The 16930-nt window shown below is 40.3% G+C and overlaps 1 pseudogene; it reads right to left on the reverse strand.

Annotated features, from left to right (window-relative positions):
- Positions 1 to 804: 804 nt before the first annotated feature.
- LOC116645912 lies at positions 805 to 14038 on the reverse strand (annotated as a pseudogene).
- Between the last annotated feature and the right edge of the window lie 2892 nt (positions 14039 to 16930).

A 16930-nucleotide genomic window follows, 5' to 3' on the forward strand; every position in this document is an offset into this window, starting at 1 on the left:
TATATATACACATACATACACACGCCTTGTTTTATTTCAGGGAATACCACAGAACAGGCTTGAAGCCGGCTTACCTCCATGCTCCACCCCCAGAACCTGTACCCTGTTCCCACATTAGAATCCCACACTCACAGAGTCTAGGTAGGAAGCGGAGCCCACTTGCCTCCATAAGAGAGGAAAACTCACCTTCGCAAACGTTCTTGCATTGAACAGAGCATGAAGTTCCAGTAGTCAGGTGACCACATGCCAGCTTCTGACTCAGGACGTGCGGACAGATAGGCTGGGACAGTGTTGAATGCATTTGGCCCAGGTGGTGTGAGTTGCAAAGTGTCATCCAGTGGCCAGGAGCAGCAGAGACAGCAATCCCTGCCACAAGGTCCAGTGGCCAGCATCCCTGGAGTCAGTGTTGTGGGCAGTGGCATTTGTGCTCAGCAGCAGGGGCTTATTATAAATTCTATATTTGCTGAGCATGGAGGTAAGCAATGGAAAAAAGAATGGTAAATTTTCCTTTTTGGAGCAATGATCTGAGATCTAGAACTTTATCTGGTACATTGCAGGCACTTGGGTTTGGTTGGATGAATGAGTGACTAATAAATGACATCTTTCAACTTACTCCCTTGATAGTCTGTTACGGGGCCCCCCTTTTGTCTACTCCGGTTTATACTCACAAATAAATGGAGTGGCAAATAAGCTGAATGATGAAATGATTACTCAAAATCATTCCCCAGAAAACTTGTCAGGCTTTGCTCATCCAAGAAGGGTTGGGAGGACAGATGCGGGAGGGACCATCACATGATACCAGGGGTGGAATGGGGGTGCGCTGGACCCCAAGCTGGCTCCTCAAAAACCAGGGGAGGAACAGATCCACTTCTTCTCTGGGAGTGGAGTTCCCGGTCACCAGGCTCATTTCTTACCCTTGATGAGGCTGTCACTGCCCCGGGTGAAACTTTCATCCTGTAGGTTCAGGACGAGTTTGTCAGCAGTGAGATAGATACGGTTCTGTGACGTGGAGATTGTCTTGGAGATGTTCTGGGCTGCCCAGATCTTGCACAGTTTGATATAGCCAGGGTTCTTGCTCAGGGTTTTTCCAAGCATTGCCTCAGCCTCACCCTCAGCCTGCATAATCTTCTGCCGCTGTTCCTGCTTTGCTTTTTCCACCAAAAATTGGGCTCACTGGGCCTCCTGCTGAGCCACTTGTTTGGCTTCCACAGCAGCTGTGTATTCTCGGCTAAAGCTGAGCTCTGTGATGGTCACATCATCCAGGATGAGGCTGAAGTCCTTGGGCCTCTCTGTCAGCTCCCGCCGGATCAACAAGGATACCTGGGCCCACTGGGTGATCAGCTGTGACGCATTGAACTTGGCCACCACACTCTTCAGCACCTTGTTGACAATGGACGGCAGCACTCGCTCCTCCTAGTCTAGCCCTAGGCGCTGATCCATGCTGGGAAGTTCCATGGCATTGGGTCGAGACCGCACTCGCAGGGAGCTGTTCACCATCTGAAGGTCTTTGGAGCCTGTGGGGGAGGAAATTTCTCAGGGTCTGGCCCGAATGTCATAGATGATGGGGTACTGGAACCAGGGGATCCTGAAGTGAAGGCCTTCGGCCAGTATGGTGTCCTGCTACACGCCACCTATCCGATTAAAGAAAATGGCTCTGTGCCCGCCTTCCACGGTGAACACGGATTCGCGGACGCCGTAGGCCACGGCGCCGGCCCCCAGCAGCAGCTTCAGCGCCGTGCCCATGCCCTGGGGCCCGGAGGGCAGCAGTCCCGCTAAGTCCTTCAAGTTCTGGGCCATGTCCGATCCTGAGGCCGGCGGCACCAGAGGTCAGAAGCGGGTGCCGGCCCACCTCAACCCCACTCCAGTTCAGAGATCGCACCCTTCACACGAGGGTCCGGGGCCCTTGCCTTTGTCTGTTGCTGGGATTAAAAGAACAAGATCTATAAGATTTCAGAGGATCTGTATATATATATACCCTGATATTTTATATTAACTTCTATATTTCTCTTTATGTGCACATATTTCTGGGGAGAGTATCCATAACATTTATCAGATTTTATGTGGTCCCAGCAAAAGTCTAAAAAACCATCCTAGTTTAGACATTGTGCTACTCAATCTCTGGTCCATGAAGAGCTATCAGTCTTCAGCAGATCCACTGACATGATACAAATGCTCATCTTTTTTTGGCAATTACAGTCTGGGACAAGATAAGGTAGAGGTTTAGTTGCTTATACTCACTTTCAATTCCCAACTGTATCTTGATAACAAATAGTTCACAAACCAGCACTGGCTTACAGAAGACACAAAGTAGCACTGGTTTAGGTAGACTTGTATTCCAAGACCTGTCCTGGTGCCAGATAAAGAACAGGAGTGAAAAAATAGTTAATGGGATTCCATGTCCAGTAACAGGGTAGACTAGATTTTAAGTTGCCTTTTTCACTAAAAATAATTGATAAAATATTAAAAAAAATCTAAAACAACTATCAAGAGACTAGTCATTTAGTCCAAAAATATAAATGTGGGCAATAATCCAGAGAGAAAAGTTAGGGCATTTGCCCTAACTTAGGGCATTTGCCAAATCTGGAAAAATCTTAGCTTTGGTTTTCTAAGGCTCATGAACTGTAATAGACAGGAAATGATGCCCAGAGCTTATCCATGTGGGGAGCATATGAGATATGCCCTCCCTGAAAATCTGAGAAAGCAAGGTTCATATTCTCAGAGTAAGAATGAAACAAAAAAATAAAGTCTGATCTACCCTCTAATAAGGAAATTTTTATTTCAGACAGCAAAAAAAGGAGCAAACAACTGTTTTGGGGTATTTGCAATCATGAGATAACCTGTCTCTGATTTATAGTATAAATTTGCTTTACCATTTGGGCTAAAATAACCTCAAGCCATGAATTCATTTTATAGGGGCCCTGGATTTGTGATGACCCAAAAATTGGAAGAAAGAAACAAAAATCTCTAGAGAAATCCATATTGAACCTAGGTGTCAAAGAATTTACACAAATAATTTCATGAGAAAAAAGAGCAACTTACAGCAAGAAATGAGTAAGTACAAATGGAAAAAAAAACTATGAGAATCAGCAGAAAGAATATATAGTAAAAAGAAGTTCATAAAAATTCAATATTGAAATTGTGAGACACAGAACATAACACAATTAAAATTTTATATAAATACATAATATAAATATATATATGACAAAAAGAAAAAACTTAAAAATGCCTGGAGCAAAAATGACAAAAGAGCTACTTAGAAAATAACTCAGAAACCTAGTGAAATATCATTAAATAATTTAAAAATTAGAGTAGAAAACACCCACTTACTAAAAAAGGAGTCAGTAAAAGAGGAAGGAAGTACACGAGAAACATAGAACACAGTAAAATGGCATCATAAATCCAACTGCATCAGTATTCACATTAAATGTAAATGGATTAAACAAGTGAATCAAAGTACAGATTGTTAGACTGAAAACCAAACAGGAACCAACTATGCTTTCTATAGCAGACACACTTGAGATTTAATTACAAATTGATTAAAATTAAGGGGATGGGAAAAGATATCCCAGACAAACAGCAACTGTAAGAAAGCTGGAGTGGACAAAAGTGGACATATTTAAAAAATATGCGTAGAGATAACAGGGACATTCTATACTGATAAGAGGGTTAATCCATCAGAAAAATAAAACAATTATAAACATATATGCACCTAATAACCAAGTACCAAATACATGAAAACAAAACTGATGGAAATTAAGAGAGAAGTAGACAATATATATAACAGTAGATTATATATATATATATATATCAATATATATATCAATATATATATTGATATATATATATAATCTACTGTTATATATATTGTTATATATATATATAATCTACTGTTATATATACTGTTATATATCAATAATCAAAATTGATATATATCAATATATATAACAGTAGATAATATATATGTAACAATAGATATAACAATAATAGCTGAAGACTTCAATATATCACTTTCAATAATGGATAAGACAACTAAGCAGAAGGTCAACAATAACAAAAAAGAAGACTTGAACAATACTATGAACCAACAGGATAAACTAACAGACATTTACAGAACACTTCACCCAACAGCAGCAGAATATACATTCTTCTCAAATGCATACGGGACATTCTTCAGGATAAACCATTGCTCTATAAATTTAAAAAGATAGAAATAATACAAAATATGTTCTCTTATCACAGTGGCATGGAATTAGAAATTTATCCGCAACTGAAAGAGATGAGAAACTCACAAATATGTGGAAACTAAACAATGCACTTCTATATAACCAGGATCAAAGAGGGTATCAAAAGGAAATTAGAAAATACTTTGAGATTAATGAAAATGAAAACACAACATACCAAAATTTATGGGATGCTACTAAAGCAGTGCTGAGAAGGAAATTTATAACTGTAAATGTATACATTAAAAAAAAAGAAACAACTCAAAACAATTACCTAAACTTCCACCTTACATCAAAGGAAAAAGAGAAGCAAACTAAACCAAAAATAAGCAGAAAGAAGGAAAAAGTAAAGATTAGAGGGGAAATTAATGAAATAAAGGGAATATACAAGCAATACATGAAATTAACTAAATCAAATTTGGTCCTTTCAAAGAGCAATAAAACTAACAAATCTTCACCTAGACTCCCAAAAAAATAAAGAGAGAAAGAGAGAAAGAGAAAGAAAGAAAGAAAGAAAGAAAAAGAGAGAATAAGAGAGAGAGAGAAGGAAAGAAAGGAAAAGAGAAGACAAATTACTAGGATCAGCAATAAAAGAGGGGACATTATGACTGACCATACAGAAATAAAGAGACTGAACAATTATATGCCAAGAAATTAGATCACTTAGATAAAATAGACAAATTCATAGAAAAACGAAGTAATAAAGCTGACTCAAGGAAAAATAGGCAGTATGAATATATCTGTAACAAGTTAAAAGATTGAATCAATCAGTAATCAAAAACTATCCTCTCCCCCCATCCCCTCCCCCAAAAAGCCTAGGACCAAATGGCTTCACTGGTGAATTCTACCAAATATGTAAAGAAGAATTAATAATGATTATTCACAAACACTTCCAAAAAGAAGAGGAGGGAACACTACCCCATTCATTCTGAGGCCAGTATTAATCAGACACCCAAACTGGCAAAGATATCACAAGGATAGAAAAGCCAATATCTCAGTATAGAAACAGAAATCCTCTACAAAATATAGCAAATTAAATCTAACAACATATAAAAATAAATATACACATGACCAAGTGGAATTTATTCCAGGAATGTAAAGCTGGTTTAACATCCAAAAAAATCAATTAATGTAATACACCATATTAATAAAAAAGAAAAACCCATGCTTACCTCAATAGATGGAGAAAATAGCATTTGATAAAATCTGAAACCCTTTTATGACAAAAACCACTCAACAAACTATTAATAGAAGGAAATCTCAATCTGATTAAGGGCATTTATGAAAATCTTACAGCAAACATCATACATAATGGCAAAACACTGGTTATTTTCCTCCTAAGAGCAGCAATAAGACACAGTTACTTCACATAAAGCCTGGTTCAACATTCTAGTTTTCATAATCTTATTGACCCTGACATGTTGACATGCTCTCAAAACTAATCGCAGCCTGAGTGAGGGCCTCACCAGTGGGTTTTAGTACAGTTTGTGGGACTCCTGAATCAAAAAGTCCTGGGAACTTCTCTTCTCCACCCCTGACCATTTTACTCACTCTTGTGCAAAAGGCTTTGGCTCCCTAGCTAGGAGCTGAACAAGGGACCCACGCCCTTTGGTGACTCTTTAACTTGATTAATTGGCCTGTTGCCTCGGGGTATTGCTGGTCAGGTTTCTCCTGACAATCCCTGCCTTCTAACTTTCTGAGTTTCTCCAAACAGGGGTAAATAGAGTAGACTTGTTTGGGGCCCTTTAATGTTGGTAGAGCAGTAGGGAGTCCCTTTGTCCCACCTAACATTAGGTAGTGCTGTATTAAATTGTTTTAACCCCATCAATATCCATTTTATTCATCCCCCCCCCCTTTTTTTTTAGTAATCCCCAATGTGGGGCTTGAACTCATGACCCCGAGATCAAGAGTCACATGCTCCTCCAACTGAGCCAGTCAGGTGCCCTTATTTATCCCATTTTTAAATAAACATCTAAAAGATTTCCACCCTACGGGAATGAGATACGTCTCCTGACCTACCCCTTTCTGTTTCCTCTTTGTTTCACTCCTATCAATACTTGCTTTATTCACTTACTATTTTTTTTTTAAGATTTTATTTATTTATGTGACAGAGAGAGATACAGCAAGAGGGAACACAAGCAGGGAGAGTGGGAGAAGAAGAAGCAGGCTTCCCGCGGAGCAGGGAGGCCGATGTAGGGCTTGATCCCAGGGCCCTGGGATCATGACCTGAGCCGAAGGCAGACGCTTAACGACTGAGCCACCCAGGCACCCCATTCACTTTATTTCTTGGTAACTGTTTTAAAATGTCCACCACTAGGCAAGGAGAACGTTTCTGGGTCACAATGGAGCTTAGTCATTGAGGGGAATTCATCAGGAAGGTGGCCGAGCCTCTTAACAATGCACCCCAAATCCAACAGTGCTGCTCTGTTCCAATCTGTTTCATATAGTAGTGTTCCACACGAAGTTTTATTTAAAAACTAGATTCTCCTCCTTAAAAAACAGGTGTGAAAGCCATTCAGATTGTCTTTTGCCTTACTTTTGAGCAAGAAACTACTTAAGGAATCCTGTACAGAAGCTTAAAGATTTAGAATGGCAATATTCCATCCCCCTGCACTCAAGACAGTGCACAGTGAAAACAAGTGGCCTTGGAGTCCAATAGAATCAACCCTAGCTCTGCAGTGATGAGATGTGTGGCCTTAAGCAAGTAATTGACCCCTTCATTATCTGTAAAATGGGGATCATAAAAGTCAACTCAGAGGGAGTGTTGTGATTGTAAAATGATTAGTATCCAGTATCCAGCTTAGATGGCCACATAGCAGGTTCAGTAAAGTTCACCTTCTCTTTGCTTCTTTTCCCCCTTAGGGCAACCCCTCTGTACTCTCCCTGCGAAAGGAATTTCTTTCCTACTCTATGGTGCAAAACCTATTTTCTCTTTGGGCCCCAGCAAAGAGAAAAGATGCTGGATATCATCTTGAACAATGAGCCCTCATGTGTTATAGAAAATTATTTTATTTATTTTGTTACTTGTATACTTTCCGTTCCCTCCATATGGTTCCACCAGGAGAACTTGAACTTTGTATGCTTGATACTTTATCCCCAGCAACTAATCTGGTCCCAGTACCTGGCAAAATTATTTGCTAGATGATTGAAGATGCTTGAAGACCAGGAGAAAACTCCCCATAACTTTTTCTTCTCTGGTTAATACTGTCCCATTGCTTCACCTTTTTTCGTTTTTTAAATAAAGAACTTGCATTCCAACTCTTTAATCATGTTTCCCAAATGACTCAGCAATTTTGGCAATTGTGAAAGCAGATTTACTAAAGTAAGACAAAAATCATTCACTCTCATGCATTATGACACATGGAAACTTGCATCTTGCTTACTTAGTTCAACTTGCTCACTGCTTAGAGTCTAGTCAGGGACTAGTATACTTAATAAATAAAGCAAAGTATTACATCGATAATTCCAAAAGAATGCAAATGGAATTTCAAGCTGAATGGCAGCATTTCCAAAGCTGTCTAAATAACTGTGGTTTGTGGTTTATGGTATATGCTACATGCTTATGGAATTACTAGGCCATACAGGACCTTGGTAAACCTTTAAAGAAGGAATAGAGTATGACTAATTTCCAAGAGTGCTCTATAGTATTTTCAATTATTTTATTTATCATGAAATAATGAAAAAAGTTTAGAACTTTATTAGTCATTCTAGAGGACTGCTGGCAAATAAAATGCTTTCAAGTAGAATAAGGCATATGTAATGAGTAGGGACATTTGTTTCTTTTTCCAAGGGGAGTTTATTTGTTAAGACTGGTGGAAAGAATAAATGTAATATGGAAAAGTATAAAAAGAAAGAAGCAAATGGATTTGTTATTAAAATTTTTTAAATGTATCTGCATTACTAAGGTTTCTTTGTTCAGATATGTATGGAGCATGATAAATAGAAGCTCATTTAAAAGTGTAACTCAGAAAGTAGTGCAGGCAAAGTGTTTATGCCCTGAAAACTCAAATAGATACACGGCTAGTGGAAATAAAGAACTCTGTAGTCAGTCTCACTGATTTGCTTTACAGAATAAGAATTAAAGAGCAAAGCTGCCTGTACTATATGAATTAATGATCTTAATATCATATCAGTCCTTCTCAATAAATGAATAACAGGACTTGCCTGGTTATGTGTATGGAGTTGTCTACTCCAGCCTTCCTAAGTGTCCTGCCCCAAACAGTAGTATTGACTTAAGCCAAGAATGGCCCCAGGCAAAGTTGGCACATAGGCCATGTTTATCTCCTGGGTAAGAGTATCTTGAACCATTTTCTTTCCAGTACATCAAGAAAAAGGATAGTATTGTCAGACCTTTAAATAACAACAACAAAGAAAAAGAATGTGGTGGTAGTAACTAAGACAACAATAAAATCATTTCTTGGGGCACCTGGGTGGCTCAAGTCGGTTAAGCATCTGACTCTTGAGTTCAACTCAGGTCATGATCTCAGGGTCATGAGATTGAGCCCCACGTCAGACTCTGTGCTGGGCATGGAGCCTGCTTAAAATTCCCTCTCCCTCTCTCTCTCTCTCTTCCCCTCCACCACCCCACTTGCATGCTCTCTCCCTCTCAAAATAATAATAATAATAATTTCTTATTTTCTAAGACATAAAAACCTGGGAGATTATGGTTAAGTGGCACGGTTCAAAGGATAAACTTAAATAACCCATCTCTTACCATATGATCCAGCTCTTTAGTATTTACCCAAAGGAGTTGAACACTTATATCCATGCAAAAGCTGCATATGGATGTTTATCAAAGCCTTACTCATATTCATAACTGCCAAAACTCAGAAGCAATCAAGATGTCCTTTGATAGGTGAATGGATAGAGAAACCATGGTATATCCAGACAATGGGATATTATTCAGTGCTAAAAAGAAATGGGCTCTCAAGCCATGAAAAGACATGGAACAATCTTAAATGCATATTACTAAGTGAAAGAAGCCAATCTGAAAAGGCTAATACTGTATGATTCTGACCATATGATATTGTAGAAAGCAAAACTATGGAGACAGTAAAAAGATCAGTGGTTGCCAGAGGTTTAAGGGGTGAGGGGATGAATAGGTGAAGCACAGAGGATTTTTAAGGCAGTGAAACTACTCTGTATGAAACTATAATGGTGGATACATGTCATTACACATTTGTCCAAACTCATAAAATGTACAACACCGAAAGTGAACCCTAATGTAAACTACAGACTTTGAGTGATGATGATGTATCAGTGTAGGTTCATCAGTTGTGACAAATGTATCACTCTGGTGGGGGACATTGACAATGAGGGAGGCCATGCATGTGGTGGGGAGGGGACATCTGGGGAATCTCTGTACTTTCCTCTCAGTATCATGCCGAAGGCAGATGCTTAATGACTGAGCCACCCAGGTGCCCCTCCTCTCAGTTTTGCTGTGAAACTAAAACTGCTCTAAAATATAAAGTCTATTAAACACATACACACGCACACATAAAGATAAAGAACTTGTATACAGAATATACAAAGATTTAATGGAATGCTATTCAGCAATAAAAAAGAACTACTTAAAATAAGACAAAATCAGAGAGGGAGACAAAGTGTAAGAGACTCTTAACTATAGGAAACAAACTGAGGGTTGCTGGAGGGGAAGGGGGTGGGGGGATGGGGTAACTGGGTGATGAGCATTAAGGAGGGCACGTGATGGAATGAGCACTGGGTATTATTATATACAACTGATGAAGCCCTAAACTCTACCTCTGCAACTATTAATACACTATATGTAAATTAATTGAATTTAAATAAAATAAAATGTTTTTTAAAAAGAAACTACTGATACACGCAATAATATTGAAGTGTGTCAAATGCATTATGTTAAGCCAAAGAAGCCAGATTGAAAGGCTACCTAGTGCTCAGTTTTATTTATGACGTTTTAGAACAAAGCAAAATATAGCAATAGAAAACGGATCAGTGGTTGCCAAAACCAGGTGGTGGTGGGAGAAACTGTGCCCAAAGAGGCAGGTGGAAAATTTGGGGAATGACGTAACTTGACCACAAGCCTTACTTCCTGGATCGTGGAGGGGCATCGGCAGTGCTGCACCATCAGAAACACTGGAGTGAGTTACTTGAACTAACTACATTTCATTAGGGCATGCAAATGAGCACAGGGAAGTGAACACCTGAGACGGCTATCTGCTCAGCAATCTGTAAAATGAGGAAGCAGCAGCTGCAAAGGAAGGCCATGGCTCCTCTTTGGCATTTATTCTGGACAAACCAACTAGAAGCCTTTGATGGTTCCCCTCCCTTTTCGGAAATGATCCAAAATTCTTAGCTTCATTTACAAGGCTTTTCATGATCAGATTTGCTCTCTAGAATGATCTCTTGCCCCCCTCCCATCCGTCCTGCCCCAGCACACTCTTGTCTCCTTGTCCAGAATGACACAGAGTTCCTGTAACTTACCATATCCTCTCATACTCACGGGCTTTGCCTATGCTAGTTCCTCCTAAAGACATACCTCTTCTCTTCACTTCCAAAGTGTACTGGTAACTCCTCTTCGCACTTGAGGACCCACTCAAACATCTCTAAATCAAAGGACACCTTCCCTGATCTCTGCTCACTCTCGATACCCAAGCTGAAGCGGACACTCCTCTTCTGTGCTCCCATCATGCTTCACACATTCCTGTGCCCTGATTCTAATCAGGCCACTGGAACATTGTTGCTTCATTTGTGTCTGCTTCTAGACTGTCATCTCCTTGAGAACAGGAACCACGTTTTTAACCTCTGTGTCTAGAGTCTAGCATGATACCTATTCTGTGAAAATATATATTGATTACATGAATGGCTGAATGGATTCTTGGATGGATGCGGATGGATGAATGATGGCTGGATACATAAATAAAAGCTATAAAATAAGTATATAAACATATGTTTCTCTATTTCTTGTTCATTAATAAATCTGATTGACTGATTTTGGATTTCTAGTTATCCAACCACCACTCACTGTTTTCAGGTATGAAATGCATACCGATTAAGTTAGATTACAACAACTGTAGAAAATAGTACGCACCAGATTGGAGGGGACTCACATATTTTAGCATTGCTTGGCTGTGGATCATCTATATGGCAGCACCATTCAGGAAATACTAGTCTCATGGCTTAGACAGTATCAAGATGACCGGCAAATCAGACAGTTATCACATACTGTTCCAACTTGATCATGGTTCTATAGGCCCACATTTAATCTCAAAAATAACATCAAGTAACTGAAATATAACTGTAATTCTTCCTCCTCTGCACTGAGGAAAAGGAGAAGCGGCGGGAATGGGCAGAAAAGGACATATGTTCTACTTAGATAATTACCGGGGACAGAGAGCTAGGATTAGATGAATGAAGCAAAATGAATAAATTAAATAATTATGCATGAGGGAAAAATGTAAAAATTAAAAAGTACTTTTAAAATGTACTTTTGGCATAACAATGCTTTCTCCCAGATATTCTTAAACTTAATAAGTTAGTACAATATACAATTCAAGTAATATAGGGGCACCTGGGTGGCTGAGTTGGTTAAGCGACTGCCTTCAGCTCAGGTCATGATCCTGGAGTCCCGGGATCGAGTCCCGCATCAGGCTCCCTGCTCAGTGGGGAGTCTGCTTCTCCCTCTGACCCTCCCCCCTCTCATGCTCTCTCTCTCTATCTCATTCTCTCTCTCAAATAAATAAATAAAATCTTTAAAAAACCCAATTCAAGTAATATAAGTGATAATGATAAATACGCATATAATATGGTATGAAAAGAAAAGCAACCAATTGTCAGGCTGTTATTATTAAAATACTATTGAAGGTCAGTGCAATAATTTTGAGTTCTGCTAATTGGAACTATTGCCCAAATTTGGTCATAGTTTCTAGTTATTTGTGTCTGCCTACAATTTAAATAATATAAACCTATTAATAATAGGAACATAATTCTAGAAAAAAGATGCCTTAGATATGAACACAATTCCAGAGTTATGACTCTATAACAAATAGCTGATATCTAAGAGATAGATAACATTCTACTAGTCCAGTTTTAGAGAAGCCATGTAAGAAATCCATAAATCCGTACCACATCAAAATCCATCCCGAGATCAAAATTCTGTAGATCATTACCAAATCCCTTTGCAAAGCTTTTTTTTTTTTTTTTAGTATTATTCAAATTTTTCAGATTCAATCCAAGAGAGCATCTCCTGAATACAGTAAACCCTCAATCCCTAAACTTCTGGTTCTCTAAAAGCAAAGAAATCATCAAAGCCCCCAGTGGGCAGCTCAGCAACATCTCTCTGGCCCCCCTCAACACACACACCCCCCTTTTTTCCATTCACTCACAGCCAAAAGGGTTTTATCCAACTTGAATTGGGGAATCCACCATGGATGGCATAAACTTTCAATCACCAATCCATGAGCAGGGAGGCTGTCTTCCAAAGTTACGGTACCATTTTAAAATCCAAAATTAGGAAATGGGGATAAATATGCATCCATGACAAAATATTGTAAATTGGAGGATCTGGGAAAGTCTAGAGCCATGGTTACAGGAAGTCAGCACCTGAAATCAATGCCATCTTTGGCTACACATTGCTCAAGAGCCAGCACTATTTCTTCACGTGGCCAGTATTTGCTGTCCTTCCATCCCTGAGAATGCAGAGAACCAGAAAGCTAGCGTCATGATGAGGAACCTGGCACCAGAGCGACCAGCCGAGAAGAGCAGTTGTGTTTTCCAGCCTCTCCCACCGTAGCCCTGCTCAGAAGACCTGGAATCTTCTCTAGCTCTTACCAGGTTCATCCCTCAAGGGACTGGACCCCATTTCCTGCCCTCCTAGCATGGGACCGTGATCCTGCTTTAAACCACATGGACCGACGATCTGAAGTAGCAAGATTGGGGCTACCCGTCTGGCCCCTTGTCCTGTCCACCTGGAGACTCTTGTACTTAGGCCAGAAGATCACAACTGCTGTTCGCTTGTACCAGCCCTCACCAGGAGGTCTCCAGGCTCTTGTAGATACCATCGTAAGGGTTGCCAGCAGCCAACTAAAGGCATTGCCTCTAGTGAGTGAATTGGCTGACCTTGTCTAACCAAATGTCTTTCCAAATGTCCAGACATGGAAGTCCCAGCAAGCTTTCTGGTAAGCCAGTGCTAAATATATGTCCCCATATTCCAAACTGAGAGTAGTTAAGAAGATTGCCCGTATCAGTAGCTGAGGACTAGTGAAACTCATGTAAACTAGGACAGAGGGGTATACATCACAGTCACTGCAAGACTTAGACTTAGTGAAAAGCAGGATACTATAATGAAAGAAAGATTTGGAACCAAATGGAACCAGAATCCTGGCTCAGGTATTTTCTGCATAATTGTACATGATTAACCAGTTTGATTCTCAGTTTTCTTATCTCTAAAATAGGGCTAATGACTGCATTTGCTAGCTATTGTTGAACGACGAATACCTCCAAACCCTAAAACAATAAACATTATGTCACAGATTTTGTGGGTCAGGAATGCAGGCTTGGCGCACCTGGGGACCTTTGGTTTATGGTCTCTCTGATGTTGCCGTGAAGACGTTAGCTGGGCCTGGGGACTCATCTGAAGGCTCAGCTTGGGGAGAATTGCTTCCAAGCTCACTCATCTGGTTGGCAGGACTCGGTTCCTCTTGAGCTGATGGACTGAGGGCAACTCAGGACTGAGGCCTTCCTCAGTCTCTTGCCACAAGGCAGCTCACATCATGTCAGTTGGCTTCTCTCAGAGCTGGCAAGCTAAAAAGCAAGAAAGGGCTCCCAAGACAGAAAACCAGACTTTTAATAACCTAATTTCAAAGTTTCAGCCTTGCTCTTCTGCCACATTCCATTCATTAGAAATGAGTCCCTAAAAGGGTGCCTGGGTGGCTTAGTCCATTGGGCATCTAACTCTTGATTTCAGCTCCAGATCATTATGTCAGGGTCGTGGGTTCGCCCCCCACCCCCACCATGGGGAGTCTGCTTGTCCCTCTCCCTCTGACCCTCCCTCTGCTCCTCCTCTCTCAAATAAATGGATAGATCAAACCTTTTTTTTTTAAGATTTTATTTATTTATTTGAGAGAATGAGATAGAGAGAGAGCATGAGAGGGGGGAGGGTCAGAGGGAGAAGCAGACTCCCCACTGAGCAGGGAGCCCGATGGCAGGACCCGATCCCGGGACTCCAGGATCATGACCTGAGCCGAAGGCAGTCGCCCAACCAACTGAGCCACCCAGGCGCCCGGATAGATCAAATCTCAAAAAAAAAAAATTTGAGTCTGTAAATCCAGACCACACTCAAAGGGAGATAATTACACAAGGGTGTGGATACCAGGGGGCAGGGACCAATGGGTGTCATCTTAGAGGCTGCCTACCACTAGGCCTTCAATGTAAAGGGGAAAAATATATGGAAAGCACCCTGTGTTTAGTAGGAGTCTAATAAATAATAAATATTAGTGAACTTCTGGCAAACAATTCTTGTTTAAAAGCCACAAATTTGTACCTCTCAAAGAAGGAGCCATGATAAATTATTAGATAAGAATCATTTTTATCTAAAGACTTGATCACTGAGATAATTGTGCTTAATTGTATCTCACACTAAGTTTCAGGTAGTGGAACAGAGATTTCTGAAATGTTTACCTAAGCTTAGGAGAACGAGAAAAATCATAGGGTAAGAGCAGGTGGTCCTAGTTGCTAGGAGAGCAAAATCCCTATAGAGATTAGTCATTTTGAAGGCAATACTTCATAATGACATTTATTTTTAACTGTAGTATTAGTGAAAATAATCAGGAGGTAAGTGTTGAGACCAGAGGCTGTAGCACTTGTATTTTGGTGGAAGAATATCAGAAAGACTTAGCTTGTGATCTCACAAGAAATGTTCGTTAATGGGTCGCCTAGGTGGCTCAGTCCAACTCTTGATTTTGGCTCAGGTCACGATCTCAGGGTTGTGAGATGGAGCCTTGAGTCAGGCTCTGCACCCAGCGTGGAGCATGCTTGAGATTCTCTCTCTCCCTCTCCCTCGGCCCCTCCACTTGCTTGAGGGCTCTCAAAATAAAGTTGTTTTTTTTTAAAGAAATGTTCATTAGCCCATTTCTCTCCCTTCTTAAAAATAACTCAGATTAAAATGTTCAGCACTCATGATCTAACAGGGCAATGTTTTTTAGTATATTTAGATAAAATTCAGTAATTTTTAAAAACATGAATTCGAGGGGCACCTGGGTGGCTCAGTCGGTTGGGCATTTGACTCTTGATTTTGGCTCAGGTCATGATCTCAGGGTCCTGGGATCAAGCCTCAAGTAGGGAAGGAGAGTCTGCTTAAGGATTCTCTCGCTCTCTCTTTCTGCCCCACCCCCTACTCCCACCACATACACTCTCTCTAAAATAAATAAATAAATCTTAAAAAAAATGAATTCAAAGATCTCAAAAATCCAATCCTTTACAACTTACTTGAAATAGTTTTATCATAGGGTTCCCCATGAGACTAGTAAGTCCATCCAATGTACTGAGTCTCTTATTTTCCTCTGACTCGTCTTCAAAGGAGTCATTTGGTGATTATGGTTACATAAAAAAATAATAAATTTCTCTACAAGTAGATACTGAGTACACTTGAATATGCCAACTGGGAATTAAAAACAAAAGCAAAAACAAAACAAAAAAACAAAACCAACCAAACAAAAACCTTCAACGAATGTGAGTTTTCCAAGATAAAAAAGAAGCATTCACAAGAGTTCAAGAATCTCTTGTAATGAATCAGGGGACAGTTTTCTGTATCTGCTGAAATGTTAGTGTACTCCTTGTTAAGGTCCTGACTTTCCCTGTCAGTGAGTTCAGACTTCTTGATTTCACTTCCCATGTGCCAACAGATGCTATATTTCAAGCTGGAACAAAGCTTTCCCTTCAGAGCAGTGCACCGAATGGAGGGTTTACTCTATTCCCTCATTCTCTGCGCATCTGTTCCTCCTTGGTCCTCTTTCCATGTCAGTTAGCCCTTATCTTCCCCCTCCTTCTTTTCTGTCTGCTCTTCTCACTTTCTCTTCAAACACTTCTTACTCGTTTACCTCAATGTCTTTGTTTTTTCCTTTTTTCTCTTCACTCCCCACATATGCTCACTAGCTGTCCTACTTTCTGGTGCACACTCTTTTCACTCATTTATTATTCACTATTGAGTACTCACTATTGAATCCTCTTTTCTTTTTTTTTTTTTTTTAAAGATTTTATTTATTTATTTGACAGAGAGACACAACAAGAGAGGGAACACAAGCAGGGGGAGTGGGAGAGGGAGAAGCAGGCTTCCCGTTGAGCAGGGCGCCGGATGCGGGGCTCGATCCCAGGACCCTGGGATCATGACCTGAGCCGAAGGCAGACGCTTAACGACTGAGCCACCCAGGCGCCCCTGAATCCTCTTTTCTTGTAACTGGTCCTACTCTCAGCTAGCCAACATCAGTGTTCACAGTCTGTACTGAAATGAGCATGTCAGTGTGTGTGTGTGTGTGTGTGTGTGTGTGTGTGTGTGTGTGTTGGAGAAAGGAAAGCGGAGAAAATATTCAGTGTTTTTCCCTCTTCAATAATTTGAGCATCAGCTGTTAAGAAGGATGCCTCTGCCCACCATCCTGTTCCCAGTCTTTATTCCACCCCTTTTAAAATGGCATTATTGGTGCGCCTGGGTGGCTCAGTCGTTGAGCATCTGCCTTCGG

Source organism: Phoca vitulina, unplaced genomic scaffold (assembly GCF_004348235.1).
Source record: "Phoca vitulina isolate PV1807 unplaced genomic scaffold, GSC_HSeal_1.0 scaffold34, whole genome shotgun sequence".
Taxonomy (NCBI): Eukaryota; Metazoa; Chordata; class Mammalia; order Carnivora; family Phocidae; genus Phoca; species Phoca vitulina.